Source organism: Enoplosus armatus, chromosome 19 (genome assembly GCF_043641665.1).
Source record: "Enoplosus armatus isolate fEnoArm2 chromosome 19, fEnoArm2.hap1, whole genome shotgun sequence".
Taxonomy (NCBI): Eukaryota; Metazoa; Chordata; class Actinopteri; order Centrarchiformes; family Enoplosidae; genus Enoplosus; species Enoplosus armatus.
The window spans coordinates 11,141,673-11,157,546 of record NC_092198.1 but is presented as its reverse complement, the minus strand read 5'-3'; the positions used below and the strand labels follow the sequence as shown (position 1 = coordinate 11,157,546).

Below are 15,874 nucleotides of genomic sequence, written 5' to 3'. Positions count from 1 at the left end.
CCTCCACTATTTGGTGTCACACATGCCTGTATTTGCATTTCCAATACATGTAGTTACATCTTGAGCGTGTTGCAACATATTTCATGCTCTCAGCCAAAACGTGTCCAGAACAAACTGCTACAGCTGCACAGAAATTACACCGCGGTGATTATTTCATCACAGTGCGCCATTGCGCTTGTGTGGGGAGGGAAGAGGGCTATTTGTTCAAAGACGGACAGGTAGTAGCCGAAAGCTTGTGTGTGTGTGTGTGTGTGTGTGTGTGTGTGTGTGTGCGTGTGTATGAGCGCGCGTGCGCGCGTGTCTGAGTGTGTATCAGGCGCGCCGCTCACATCACAGTGCATCACACGGCGCACGGTCGCCTCGATTCACCCGCTCTTCCCTCCCCGCATCAAATACTCCAACTCTGCAACTAGAGGCCAGACGAGCATCTGTTTTCACGGCTCACAAAACTACATCTTCCCCCCACAGACATGATGTCATCGATTCCTCTGCGACGCTCGACATCTTTGGTCCCCAAGTCCGCTTCTTGGCCATACAAATCGATGCGTCGGGGGACCGCGGGGACACTCGCGGTGTTCGTCTCTGCGCGTAATCTGTGACATGTAGCGGCTACAGCAGTAGTAAAATGTGACACTGGTGCGCGCAGCTCATCTGGTCCATTTAGGCTGTTCAGTCGGAGCTTCTGAGCAGCGAGTTGTTTTTGGTGCAGACAGACGCAGTGGCTGGCATTTAATGGGGGGAAAAAAAGTAACGCATGACGGCTGCTCTGAGAGGACTGCCAGCGGCTAAAAAAATGTAAAACAGCACACTGCGAGACTCAGTGGAAGGGGTCAAATCATTTCATTTCAGTTCAGTTCAGGTTTCAGTCGACGTCTGTGGCGTTTTTGTGCACCAGAAACTGAGCACTGATTCTGTTACAGTGGTTGTGTTTGACAGCTGCCTTCGCTCCTCATCAGACAAATGGATACTCTAAGCCATGATTGTGTTGTAATCTAATGCATGAGAACATTTGTGCTACAGGATAAATTACTCACAAACTGAGACTGAGAGTACAATCTGAACTGAAACTCACTGACCTTTTTGGAAAAAAAAATTTGCCATAAGGCTTAAATGAGATACCTTCTCATCCAGTTTCACCTGCCCCCCCCTCACAATTTAGTCTGAAAATAAGCCTAATTTCCTTTCCATGTGGCATCTTCACTCTTATCTTCAAGTTACATTTAGTGCATGCAGGCACATCCCCTGTCAAGATGGGTTTTCCCAGAATGAGACAATCCATTCTGTATTCCTCATCAGACTCATTTTGAGCTGCACCTGAAGGCTATTATATTGATTAGCTGCAGTTGCATTGGCTCAAGTTTATTTACTCTAGTGCAGTTCAATTGATTACATTGCTCATATCTGTAGCGGGAGGAAGATGTGGAGAGTGTTGTGAACTGTTGCACAGTCAAAGTCATTGGCTGTGTTGGTGGTAATAGTGGTTGATGCATGTGAAGGTAAACCTTTGAGTGAGAGCAATCTCTGTTGCAGTAAGCAGCAGCTGTCTGCTGTGTCACTGGACAGGATGTACCAGTGTCGGGGAAAGAAACATTGCACATGGTCTTGTCTCATTCTTGTATGCATAATGTACTTTATGTCCACCATATTGTAGAAATTGTATAGAAATATTACCTTGTGTATATTAATGTCTACGTTGTGTCTATGTTTTGTAGGGGCCTACAAATTGGGGTAGCTAAACGTTTTGGGAAAATATGCTTATGGTTAGTTAGCTTAGCTTAGCACAAACAGGAGGAAACAGCTAGCCTGGCTCTGTCCAAACGTAACAAAATCCATCTGCTATAGCACCTCTCAAGCTCTCTAATTAAGTTATGTGTTATGTCACTATTTCTTCCTGGCGTCTTAGATGGTTGCCTGGCAACTGCAGCCATAACCCCCCGGCACATAGCCGTAAAACAGCAAATTGTTGGGGTGCCCTGTAGCTCACCTGGTTGAGCGGGCGTCCCATATATAATAAAAGGCCACCTTTCCTGTCTCTCTCGTCTGTCACTATCGATTAAAGGCAAAAAGCCCGAAAAAGTATCTTTAAAAAAACAAATAGCAATTTGTCGTTTTTTAAACTTCGGGTTTTGTATGTATTAAACAAACATACAAGCTTTAGATGTGCTGGTATGTGGATTTTGTTACCTTTGGACAGAGCTAGGCCAGCTATTTTGCCGTTTGTGCTAAGCTAAGCTAACTGCTATCTGTAGCCTTGTATTTAGCAAACATATCTGAGAGCAGTATCGATGTTCTCATCCTGTCCGCCGCCAGGAAGCTAATAAGCATATTTCCCAAAATGTCAAACTATTCCTTTCAGAAAATTGATAAACAAATACTGTTGGTGTGTATAGTGAAGACTATATAGACATTAGAAATATTTGCTTTTAAGGACATTTATACGGTTTTCACCCCTAGCTTCAAATTTACATGTACAGTTGTAGAAATTGACCTAAGATGAACCGAATCGAACTTTACTAAATCAAAGTAAAAAAAAGAAACTAGTGCGTTGAAACTTGCTTATGAGGAACTCAAGTAAACATAATGTGTTGGTGTGTATGTTGTGACAGCACAAAGCCAGGGGCGAGGGATCATTGTCAGGCCACTGTCTCCCTTCGGACATGATCCGCCTGGCTGCTGGTTCGGGGGTTGAGGGTCAAAAGCTGCTCTTGTCAGCTTAGTGAGAGTTCACAACCCACAGGACTAACACTTGATATGGAGATTATTAGGCACTGTGAGAGGCCAAACTGCCAAAAGGTAGCATATGTTATCATATTACATTGTAGTATGGTGCATGAACATATATTAAACAACACGTTGCTTATTTTAGGTTTTAGTTCCACTATATGATGCAATTTATTGGATTTGTCTGAACTTTTCCTATCTAGTATTTTGTCATCATATGGGGAATAAATGATCATTTTCTATGACTGGATTTCAAAACAACTATCACTGCAACTGTTAATGAGATGCTACAGTATCAGTTTGTGAAATGTTTTGCCTTCATTAATGTGAGAAAACAAGATGAAGTGCTGACAGTCAACAACACTGCCTCATCATGTCTCATTACTCAATTCTAGTTTCAATTCTACATTCAATTAGCTGCTTTCCCTCTGTGCACCTGAGGACCGAGCTGATGACAGAATGGCCAAGCTTGTTTTGCAGTTATCCCCTTGTTAATTGTTGACTGAACGGGGGAGGATTCCTCTCCCATCTGTAATCCCACCATGTCACTGGCTCACCACAGCTCTTTCATGTCGTCCTCCCTGTGAATCACCGGCACTGCTGACGGTGTCCCCTTAAGCTTTAGAGATTCTGCACACATACGCTCAGGCGCACAGTGGATCACACATACACAGAGGTCTCCTGGCAGTACGATGGACAGCTTAATCAGTGTAAACCCAAATTAGCGTCTGGCTGAAAAAGAACTGCATCCATCTTTGCCCCCCTTCCCCCGAGGAAATCCGTGCAGAAAGTTTTGGAAGCTCTTTGTTGTTGGGAAATCCCAGCAGAATTGGGTGGGGTGTCGTCGTCTTCTTTCCTTTTAATTTCTTATAGTTGGAGGTGAAAATATTGTATAAAAGGACATTTCCAGTAGCTTCTCACAAACTGAGAAGAATTTCAAGACTGAGCAGTGAGCAACATCAAATATCTTCTGAAGCCATTCTTTGTCTCAGTATTAAAAGAAAAATATGTGCTGCAGCTTAAAAACAACCTCTAAATACAATCAGTAACCAAATATTTAAACGTGGTTAAACTATTAAATACTATTGCACATTTAAAAGGGCACTCCACTGATATTACACATTAAGTTCAGTTAACTCACCACAACAAGTACTATATCTGGAAAACAGCGGTATAATGTCTTCCGTGGCTCTGGAGGGAGCTTTTCAGAGCTTGAAAAAAATTACCCCGTTGATGTCATCATTTAGGAGGCACGGAGCCTAGGTCTAATGGAGGCTGCTATGGAAATGTATTGTAGGAAATGTAAGATCCAGGATTTTTGGAGCTTGACCCAAACTAGAGACTAAAGGTCAGGATATCTTGGCCTGTACAAAAATGAAGCCAAAATATCCCGGATATGGCTGCTGCCATCTTGCACTGGTGACGTCATTTGGAGTCAGAGTCTGCACAGTGGTGATTGGGGAGTGGAGCCGCGGTATCAAGGTCCCACCCAATCGTGAGCACACCACAGTCAATCTCAGCTGTCAATCATGCATCAAATACCTAATTGAAACCAAATGTATCAGAAAAATGAACACTTGAACAAACATCGGCGTGATAAGAACTACCTAAAATGAAATAATTTATCTCACTTACTTTTTTTCCGTTTGGCCCATGTCCCATTCGCTAACATGGAGGGGGCGGGGTTTATGACCTATACTGCAGCCAGCCACCAGGGAGCGATCGAGATGTTTTGGCTTCACTTTCAGGGAGCTGTTATGTCGTCCATCTTTATATACAGTCTATGGTCTCGGGAGCTGTCCCTCCTGAAAAGACTGATCTTCTCTTGTCCTCTTTGTGCGAGCTGTCCAGTGCTGATACGTTTTAATGCATTGGCATTTTTAACTTCAAGCAGCCCTTTACCAATTTAAACACACTGAGCATTGTAGGGTGTGTGTACATGAGAGTGTGTATTGATTTATACTGTCTCACTGGGTGTCATACAGCCTCCCAGACAAACACAACACTGTGTTGCACAGCATCTTAACCACAATGAAGACGATATCTAGAAGATATGAGTCATGGTGTGATAGTGATATTAGGTTTAAAATGATATTCAGTGCACATTTGGACTCTTGCTGTCAATAGTGAAGGGTGGAACAGACTAATGTTGGCCTTGTTAGTTTCTGTTAAGTAATGTCTGCATATTAAAATGAATAGAGTAGGTAGTTGGATTTCAGTAGGGTTAATGAGAAAGATGTATGTTAATTCCTGTTGTTTTTCATTATGTTACATTGAGTGTGTGGGTTGTATTATTGTATAAACATAATATATTCCAGTTCAGTGCCAAAATGAAATACACTTCAGACTGCTGAATTGCAAATCTTCCATATGTGTAGGGGTCAAATGAGACCACAGTGAGAATGATAAATATGCTGGTAAACATCTACGTTCTTGTCATTGTATAACTGAAACTGTACATTTATCTTGGCTGTCAAGAAATCCTCCAGTTCTGCAGGAATCAAAGAAGTGGGGACCAATCCCCCCTGCACCTTGCAATTGTACAAAATGTTTCAACACCACAAATCTGATGCTTGGATTACACTTTAATCCAGAACAAGAGTGGGCTCACCACAGAGCAACATGAAGAAATCGCCTCATGGTTGACATCTGCCTCTGTTTCCTAGCCTGGTAAATATTAATACAGACTGGGAAGGAGTCGACAAAAGCCTCTCTTGGCTGGCTGGGCTGCTTGTAGTTGCCAAAAAATCTTTGTACACGCGGTGAAGCGAGACATTGAGATGATACAATGCAACCAGCTGCCCTGTCAAGGAAAAAAAAACAGCTGAGGGGGTGAAAGAGGGAAAAGATGAAGGCTTGGATAAATTGGTTACAATCCATGTAATTATGTATTGAGAGTTTAAAATGGCGAAAGATAGGAACATCTTGTTCCCTCCACTGTGGAGGCACTGGAGTATTTTAGGAGTGAAGGAACCAACAGATAGACGGCTGGGTCGCACTAGGCTGCTCATTCTGTTTGCGGGCAGATTAAATAAATCTGTGAATCTCCTTAAAAAATCCAATTGTTTTCCACTGTTGTAATGGAAAAAATATTGTGTCTTGATGTTCATTTTATAAGAAACACATTACAACACTTTAAATACCACTAACTTAACGTTGTTCTAGAGTGAACGAAAGATGAAAAGAGCAGGGACAGACGGAAAGCACTTATCTTTCTTAAAGTACACGTCTGACTCTGTTGTGTTATTTACAGACAGCACATTAAACTTCCATTGCTGCTTTGGAACATATCAGTGCAACGCTACTCATTTTCTCATTAGCACTGATAACAGGGGACAAACCTTTAAAGTCAGCGCTCGAAGAAAACCCCCAATTATGTGACAGAGGAGCCTATCAAAATGCAAGAAAGCATTCAATGCAAGCCGGCTTTCTTTGGAACCTGTCACAGCTGGGGGTAAAGAGACGGAAAGCCATAAATGATACCGAAATATGTGCTTCAGCTTTTCAAGTAGCAGAGGGAGAGAGGGGGATCTGAAAAACCGATTCAATTGCTGTTTTGGTTCAGTGTCATCAGGATGTGAGTTCAAGCTGGGTTATTGAATTAGAGAGTATTGCTGGAAAATGTTTGATTCAGCATGCGGTATTCAGTTGAATCCAAATGTTTCACCTCTTAATAAACAGACAGATGCACCATTTAACAGTCTGTCATGAAAATCAACAAGTTTTAACAGAATGTTGTTGGTGACCCTACCTCTGTATGTAAGGGTAAAACCCTAAATAAATTAGTAGCCAACATGTTAGCTGATTGCAATCCTATTTTCACAGGCGGTAACACCCACTGTTACTGCAGAGAGCTCTTAAGCTCAGTGTAGGGCAAATTAATGGGGATGAAGAGCCTGTGATGATGCTTGATTTAACCGCCTCAGGCCTGCCTCCTGAGCAAAACAATATTTAGTAGTACAAGCCTGAAGGCCCTGATGTTACATCCTTGCTGCCTCTCAACGCTGGTCAACAGACAGAAACAGGCCGGCACCCATGAAGGAATATTAAGCACACGGGCAGATGGGTTACCAGACAGATTTGTGTGCAGATCACATACATATGTGTATACGCACATACACAAACCACACCTCAGGGGAGTTGAGAGTAGCTTTTTTATATACCTCCTTATATGCAGTCTCACGTCCCAGCCTCTCTCTTGCTCACAGACACACAGAAACACACACGCCTTGGCAGAATTACACATTTCCATGTCCTGTTTCTTTAGGCACTTTAGATCAGAGAGAGGTGGTGCAGCCAGTGGACAATGAACCCCTCCCACCCTCCCCTGGCTCTCCTCTTTTATGAAAAGTCATCTCCTGCACACTTTCCCTCAGAGCACAGAGATTAAGCTATTAAAAACACATCAGTGAGCCACACCAGTGCACTGGGTGACATGTTTGTTTATTTTAATAAACATGGGCACTGGAGTTTATTTTGATTCAATCCCACAAACACCATCTTGCTGCCAGAAATACTCACAAGAGCACTAAATGTGTTTTAATCCGCAGCTGAAAGTAGTACCCAATAAATGCACTATTTACTCTTGATTGAGTAATGTTTGCTTAAAACGACAGTGTCCAGCTGTTATGAAATTACTGAACCTTTTTTTAAAAAAGGAGTTAATATGTGTAGCCTGTTTTTTAAAGATTTCAGTGTGGGAACCAGTGGGCTTGTGGCTGAGTGCACAGACAGGACAGGGAAGTCAGGAAGCGATGAGAGATGGACTATTGCATTGTTGGTTTTGGTCTATTCATTCAAAACCAGCCTTATCCTTTAAATTTGACACATCTTTTCCTGATTCAGAGTGTTTTTCAATTTGCTTCTGTGTACTGTAGGCTCTGTTAACATGTTTACACTCTTCTTTTCTGCTTGCTACAGTTGTAGCTTGCGAGCTTGTGGAACTTGGCTCATGACAATGTAGGATTTATTGACTTTGAAGTCTGGTGTTTGTGTGCCTAGTTCTATTTGGCAATTAGATTGGCTGCATCAGTTCAATTCTCAATCCTCCCTACAGCTGTCTGTTATTTCCATTCTCCTCTAAACAAAAATCTAAATCTGCCCTGTTGCAACTCTTCCTTTGAGCTCATTCAGAAGTGTTCACAACAAACACACCGTGCATGTTGTGTGATATTTTTTCACATTAGTCTACTGCATATTCTACTCAGAGAAAATCATTACCTGGGCCCAGAGGATATCCAGTGCAAGTTGAAATGCTTACACACAAAGGCTACTTTTCATCTGGAGACCCCAGCCTAATAGCTATATTCCTAATATATATTTATGCTTCCATTTCTCCTGAAATAGTTGAGGCCTACACTCCCAGATGCACTATTTGAGATCATCATGCGTTCTCCCCGTACACTCTCTCTATCCATTAGTGCTCTCCATAAGCTCAAGCCACCACATTACCATCTGTCCTCCCTGCGAAGTTAACATATGTTTTTATTCTTATCCCTCCCTATCACTTACACCTATTAATGTTCTTAGGCTTCTCATAAAGCCTTTTATCCCCCACCATCCATCCTGGAAGAAGACACCTCACTGTGTGTTCCTCTATGCTGTCTTATCCTCTCTTTATTTGCTATCTTTAGAAGAATCTGGCTCTCTACATTGTGAGCTCAAATGCTGTGTCCCCTACCACTAGTTAAAGTCATCATGCTACCTCCCTCCCCTCCATCTTTCTCTTTATGTCTATGCCTCTCTCCCTGTGTTGCCTTCACATAAAGCTGCACTTGACCTCCATTTCTGTCAAGGAAACTGGAGCATCTGGCTCCTGCCCCATTACAACTCAACACCTCCTCCCTGCCTCCCTTATCCTGCTATACCACCCATCTTTTACTCCCTACAGAGCCCATTTTCAGATCTCCCACATTCCGCCGTCCTTTTAGTTTTTCACTTCTGCTCCCTCTTTCTGACAAAACGTCTCATTTGTGCAGGAAACTGTTACACCTCGGTTCATGAGTCAACCTGTGGCTTAATAGCTCTCCTCTCACGCTACATGCCATTTCTTTGGATTCACTGCTTTTCACAGGCACTTATTTATGCGCTGTTGAAAAGACTTCACACAATAGAGCAAATTGATACAAAAAGCTGCACAAGGGAGAGGTTATAACCAACATTTGAAGGGTCTTTAAATAAGATTTTGATATTACTACTGAATCAAATTACTCCTTTATTGTAAATGGGTTGCTAGTACTGCAGATCCAACTGAGAATCAACGCCCCATGATGCAGTGCTGTGCAGCTTTCAGCCCCACTTTTCAGCTCAAGAAAAAAAATGTTCACATACATCTGTGGGAAGCTGCACTCAGCCCAGGAGATCATATAAACTGGTTGCACACAACCTGCCCAGTGTGAAGTGGAAGTAAACAAGTGGCAGGTGAAGAAAGTCAAACATTTACAAAGCCAAACAGTCCCAGATATTAACACCCAAACCAAGGGTAAAATAGTGTAAATACTGGACTAAAGTTTAATAACAATAATAATATTAAACTTTATTTGAATAGCAATATTCAATGGACAAGAAAACAAACAATAAAATGGAAGGCCAGTGCAAATGAAGATTGACAATACGCCATGCGGCCGTAGTGGGGCAGGGGTTCAACAGGGTAAAAGCACTTGTTTGCAATGACAGAGATTTGGATAAATCCTGGGCAGCAGTGTTCACTGCTTAGCAACGTGCTCCATCGAACAGAGTCGAACAGTTTGTACTGTCATTGCAGTGTTGTCTCTTGCCGTTTAGTTGTCGGGGCAGAGGGGTGTGGAGTCTTGAGAAGAAGTGTGAGCCTCTGCGTGACCTTTGCCCCTTGCCGTCAGGTAAAAAGAAGCAGCTGTATATTGGAGGAGACGCATGACTACAGCGACAACGACGACAGTAATTGGCAGGTTCAAAATTGGAGAAAAAGAGCAGAAAAATAGATAGATGTCCTCATAATTACATTATGTTTTAGCTAATGATGTACATTTAGTAGCACGCATGAATACTTTGAGGTTTGTTAGTATGTTGGACCACTACTCAACGCACATTTCATTGCAGTTAAATAGGATCAATCGTGTTTTAGCAATATATGATAAATCATCACAATACACCTAACCTGGTAACACTTTATTTGTCAACAACTATAACTTTTCCCAAAAAAGCTTCCATAACAGGTGTGTAAATGGTTAATAAATCCTGTACAACGTAGTATTACATAGTTGCAATCATATACAATGAAAGAGACGTGTACCCAAAACCTAATTATCAAATTATTTTTGTACATCTTTCTTAAAATCCTCACACACACACACACACACACACGCACATGCATACACACACTTCATAGCTATTTTTGATGCTGTCTGTGTTTCATTCATATCTGGGCTGTGTCTTAGAAGCTGCATCAGCAGTGCTCAGAGAAGACCACCATTGTTTGAGTCTAATCATGGTCGACGCTCCAGGCGTCAGTTTGATAAACAGACAATCTCTGCTTATAAATAATTGAACAGCCCCGTTAGTTCTCTCGCTCTCACAGTGTCACACTTGCAGGGTTTCGCAGTCGTCTCTTCTCAGTCTCATATTTGCATGGTGATACCCTGCTTAGTGAGCTGTTACACTCACTGAGAAATGAGCTATATGAAGATACGCTGCCTGCAAAGTCAAAAGAGCTCACTCCTTTCACCAAATCAGTGCCGTTGCATGCAGAGTGTGCATGCTGTCTCAGCTCACTGAGCAGGGTGTCACCGTGCTAATATGAGAATGAGAAGAAGACAAAATCATGCCAACTCTGACAGTGAGAGAAGTGAGTAAAATACACTGCTGTGCAGTCGTTTCTTATGTATGTTATCATTTTCCAACTCACTGCATAGCGCTCCTTTTCAGAAAGTTGTCAACATGCAAACATAAACACACACCAAGTTGTTACAGCTCGCACTGATTTTTTGAGTACATTAAAAATCCCTTAGAAAAGAGCACCAGAACATCTATCTTAAGGATCTTAAGGAGCAGTGCCAACAGATTATCAGATATGAACTCATAACAGGTATTAGCGAGAGTATATGTGTGTCACTGTGAGCATATGTATGGTACTTCTGATTAGTTTTTGTTGTATTATTATTATTAGTTAGATTGGAGAGGTATGGCAAGTATGCTTTATCATTTAATAATAAAATATTTGTTTCATATGTAGAAATGTATTTTACACGCAGACTATTGATGGTAATTTATAAAGGAATAGTTTGACATTTTGGGAAATACACTTGTTTGCTTTCTTGCAGAGAGTTTGATGAGAAGATCAATACCACCCTCATGTTTGTTCAAAATAAAGCTAAAGTCAGGAGACAGTTAGCTTAGCTTAGCATGAATACTGACTAAGAAATAGTCCCACACATAACCCCATAACCAGCTAGCTTGGTCAGAGCCAGGGTAGCTGCTTCCCTTGGTTTGCTGGTCTTTACAGTATTATGCTAAGCTAACCATCTCCTGCCTCCAGCTTCATATTTTACAGACAGATATGACAGAAGTACTCATCTTCTCAACTCTCGGCAAGGAGATAAGAGTTTCCCAAGAGATTAAATTTTTTTAAAAACATGTTTTTACAGTATATGTAAACCAGCTTGCATCCTCACGCTTTGAATTCATGTTCATGTGACATTTCCTGTAAGAAAAACCTGGCCCACATAATGTTAGGGGCTTCATCATATTTAGGACAGCCCATATTCAGGCCTCCTGCTCAGCAGTCCATCACTGTCCTTCGTGTGTCCTTCCTCTCTTCCTGATGCTTGTGGCTGGGTGGCTTTTTCCTTTCTTCAGGTGACCGTGGCGAGCCAGGAGAGCTAAATTGGGTTCTTGAGGGGGACCTGAGAGCATCACAGCAGAGAGGTCATCTGCTCAGGAGTCCAACAGTGATCAGTTAGATGTCACATATCACCACCTCTTCAGGTCGGACAGGGAATGGGTCTACACCAAGTGTGCTTCAGATGTTGAAACTCAGACCTATTTTCTTTGCTTCCCGGTTATTTTGTCTTTCTCTTCTCTGACTCTTGTACTTCTTCATGTCTGTCTCTGTTTCTATTTGTGTTTGCTCTTTCCCTACCGTTTATTTCCCACCTCTCCTCCCTCTTTACCTCCATCACTATTTTTCTTCTCCTATCTCTTGTTTTGTTTCCACTGCATCCCCGCTCCCTGTCTGTTTGCCCTCACAGTGAATTACATATTAACAACAGCCTGTATGCTTTGGGCCCTGCGGCGTTTTTAAATACACTGTGGTCAGTGTGCTTGTGTGTTCAGACAAAAGCAGCAGGAACTTGCTGATGGCACTACGCCTTATATACAAACACACACAAGAAAAACTTAGAACTTCAGCCACCTGCCTCTCACTCATGCTATATACGTGTAAATGCTTATTTATGCATGTATGTATGTAAATGTGTGAGTGTGTGTGTGTGTGAATACATGCATGGGAGGTGTGAATGTTCTTTTGCCTTATGCTACAATGAGTGCTGAGAGGCAGTTGACTCATCTCATATGGTATAGTGTAAAACATCTGATGCTTTGCCGTGAAGTTTGGCTCTGCAGAAAGACATGGCGTGACATTGTTAATGAGATTATTACAGATTCAGATCCTCATTAGTGGAAGTCATTTTGAAAGACAAAATGTATAGCAAGCACACTTTATTTATAGCACTTTTCAAAACATAAATTCCAAAGTGCTATACAGAAAGAAGAAAAGAGGGAGATAAAAGTCAGTTTTAAGATGTTTTTTTTTTAATGATGTGCATTGATTTAGTGTATATAACACTTTGTGATAGGCCGTTCTAGAGTCAAGGAGCATGATAGCCTGTATTTTTCAGTCTTGACCTTGTAACAGCCAGAAGGACACAACAACTCTTGTAAGTGCAGAGGGGCTTGACCATGTAATGCCTTGTATGATAATACTAAAAATCTAAAATCATTCCTATAACTGATAGGGGGCCAATTGAGAGACGCTAAAGCTTCAGTAATGTATGATCTACGTCTTGTTTTTGTTAAAAGCCTTGCTGCAGAGTTCTGTGCCAGCTGTAGTCGAAATAGAGAGGATTTGCTAAGGCAGGTGACCTAATAAAAGCATAGATGACTTTTTCAAAATCTTCAGGCTGAAGGAAGGATCTCATACTTTGCGATTTGATGTGGGTGGATAAAGCTGGACTGAACCAGATATTTCAATGGACTTAACATTTTTGCACATGAACAAGTAATTGTGTGCATATCAGTATCTTGTTATACCTAAGAGGTAAAAATACAGCCATGTGTCATCAGCATGAAAGTAATAACAGATATCAAAACATTAAATTACGTGGCCTATGTGGCCAAGGAGAAGTATGTACACAGAGAACATAATTGGACCAAGAACTGACCCTTGTGGGACACCATTTATTAAAACTTGATCATTTATGGAGACGAGAATGTTCAGTGAGACCGGATTTAAACTACTCAAATGTGGATCAAGATATCTCTGATGTCACTGCATAAAACAGGGAAATTAAATAAAATCTGAATACACAACAAAAGTCTAAATATTATGTTTATGTACAAGCAACCTTGATTGCTATACATACACTTATATACATAACAATCATGTGGTTTTCTAATATGCAAGGGATATTATATACCATATGACTTGCCAATTTGGGTCCAAGATGTGGATGAACATTGTTCCACTTTATACTTCGTCTGCAGTGGTTTCAGGATGAAATGGAGTCAGTGAGATATTTTCAGCCACCGTGTCTGAGTGGATTAGTCCAGTATTCCTTTAAGGGACATAACAGTTTGAAAACTGCTACTGCGACTCCCTTGCCTCCATATGGATTACAGGTTTGGAAGAAACAACAAAAAAGTAGACGATAAATATCCCTTCCGCGAGAGCTGTTGATTTTATTTACTTCACACATTTATCTATTATAAATTATGGAAGAACACAAATAGATTTGCATCTAATCTTTAATTAAGTAAGGACTTGCTATAATGTATTTACAGCATTTCTTAGACTCCTCATACTCTTTTTTCCCCCCTCTCTCTGTCTCTTTCTCTCACCCACACATGCAGCAGTCCTGAGTAGCCATATGGCTAATTTACACGTTTTTAACCCATTTCCTCACATTTCCTGTCTTTATAAAGTTGCCATTTTCGACCTGAAAATTGACGGCAACCCCTCTTTCTATGTTTGCCTCTGCTCACATTTTGCAATAACTGGATTTATGCTCTGTGGAGTTTTATGTAGAACGCGCCAAGATTAGCGGGATGTTTAATCATGGAGCCTTTTGAAATAAGCTTAACATTTATTGGAATGCTAGGCGACCCCCCCCCCCCCCCCCCCCAAAAAAAGAAAAAAGAATAAAACAGCACAGGAATTATTTTAGTCTGCGCTGAGGAGAAAGGTCCTTGGGAATACAAAATCAAGCAGCCCTGTCAATGTTTGAGTGTCTGTTTATTGATTTATTTGGGACTTATTTGATATTGTGTTTTCTGTGCAGAACTTTGAGGCTTTTCCCAAACCATTTATGTCCAAGAGAGAGATGGTTGTTCTTTTTTTTTTTTCTTGTCCTGTCGGGCATTTTTCCCTCACTGGCACAAGCGATTCCAGACAGGTCTTTGTCTTTTTTGGCATGGTTGAGCTCTCCTCTCTCTCACCTCCCCATTGGGCACAAATCTCTGCTCTTTGAAGACAACTGAATGTAACAGAACATGGAGCAATATGCAGCACCGTCATGCACCACAAGCTGACAGCAGACATAAAATCTGCACCGTGACGAGTTTGGGCTCCAATGTGCAGTATTTTAACCCAAAATGAGACCTTTAGGCAGCTTCTCATCAAGACTTTAGTTCAGAGGATCATAAGGCACCTACAGGAACAGGTGTAGAGGGTGGGTTGGCTGGAAGTCCTTCACTGACCTAACAGGGCGATCTTACTTAAACCTCTCTCCACCTCAGCACAAATGCATTTGAACTAATTTGTCAGTATAGCCCCTGAAGGTGACCCTACACCATTACAGTCTTTATTTTCTCCTTATCTCACCTCAGACTTATGGCGTTAGTGTAAACAGGGCAACCAATCCACATCCATGCCCTTATTAGGCCTTGAATCTCTAATGCATTTTTATTAGAGCAAGACCAATAAATTGACCGTACCAATATCAGCCTATATCAGCGTATTGTAGGTATATCAGCAAAATTGGCCGTTTGTCCTCCAGAGAGCAGTTTACGACCTCAGTGACCTGTTTGCTACCAAAACTAAACAAAACATTTAGCTGTGGTTTGTTCTGATTCAAAGTCTGTCTGTAAGAGACTTTCTTGTAGAGAAAAATCTTGACATTAATCGTTAATGATTATGATTTATTTATGACTTTTATACTGTATTTCATGTAGAATATAAAGCTTTGTAAAACATTAACTACACTTAATGTTTCTCTCCTGTCATCTGGAACAGAGAAGCTCGTCTGTGTATTTTTTTGTATATTTGCAGTTTGACACATCAAATAAATGTCTGCATTCGACAGCTCAAATGGGCATTTTGGACATTTAGAAAGGCTCACTCACAAAGTCTATAATCACACTTTAACTGAGTGTCATTTAAAGCGTCACTTGCAATTATATTACATTACATTGTATGTCGTAACATGACTCCTACTAATCCCCTGAATAACAATGAGTCTATTTGGCTCACTATGACCACCTACATAACTGCACATACCTGTTACATGAATATACCACGCCGAATGCTGTTATTGCTGTGCAGTTATTTTCACACTTCAGCTGACTGTGTGTGTGTGTGTGTGTGTGTGTGTGTGTGTGTGTGTGTGTGTGTCTGTGTGTGCATGCTGGCTTGTGTGTTTGTGCGTTCCCCTCCTGGATTTGGACTGCTGACGATGATTTGATGTGTCAGGTTTCATTTACACCTGTCCCTGCCAGAGACACTGTGAAATTAATTGAGCCAAAACATTAATTCGCTGAAAGGCATAGTATGTAACATTTCCACATTAAAATGTGTAAAAACGACTAGACCTATGTTATATATTTTGTTGAGTTGTGTAATTACATTATCCCACATTGGTCGCCTGTTAATGGCATCATATCCTCTTTACACGATAGTTGTTAT

The 15,874-nt window shown here is 41.2% G+C and overlaps 1 protein-coding gene across 1 annotated transcript in view; it reads left to right on the top strand.

The window, feature by feature from the left end:
- xkr6b (XK, Kell blood group complex subunit-related family, member 6b) overlaps positions 1–15,874 on the top strand; it is a 48,530-nt gene that overhangs the window by 763 nt on the left and 31,893 nt on the right. The gene's annotated exons all lie outside the window — the stretch shown is intronic.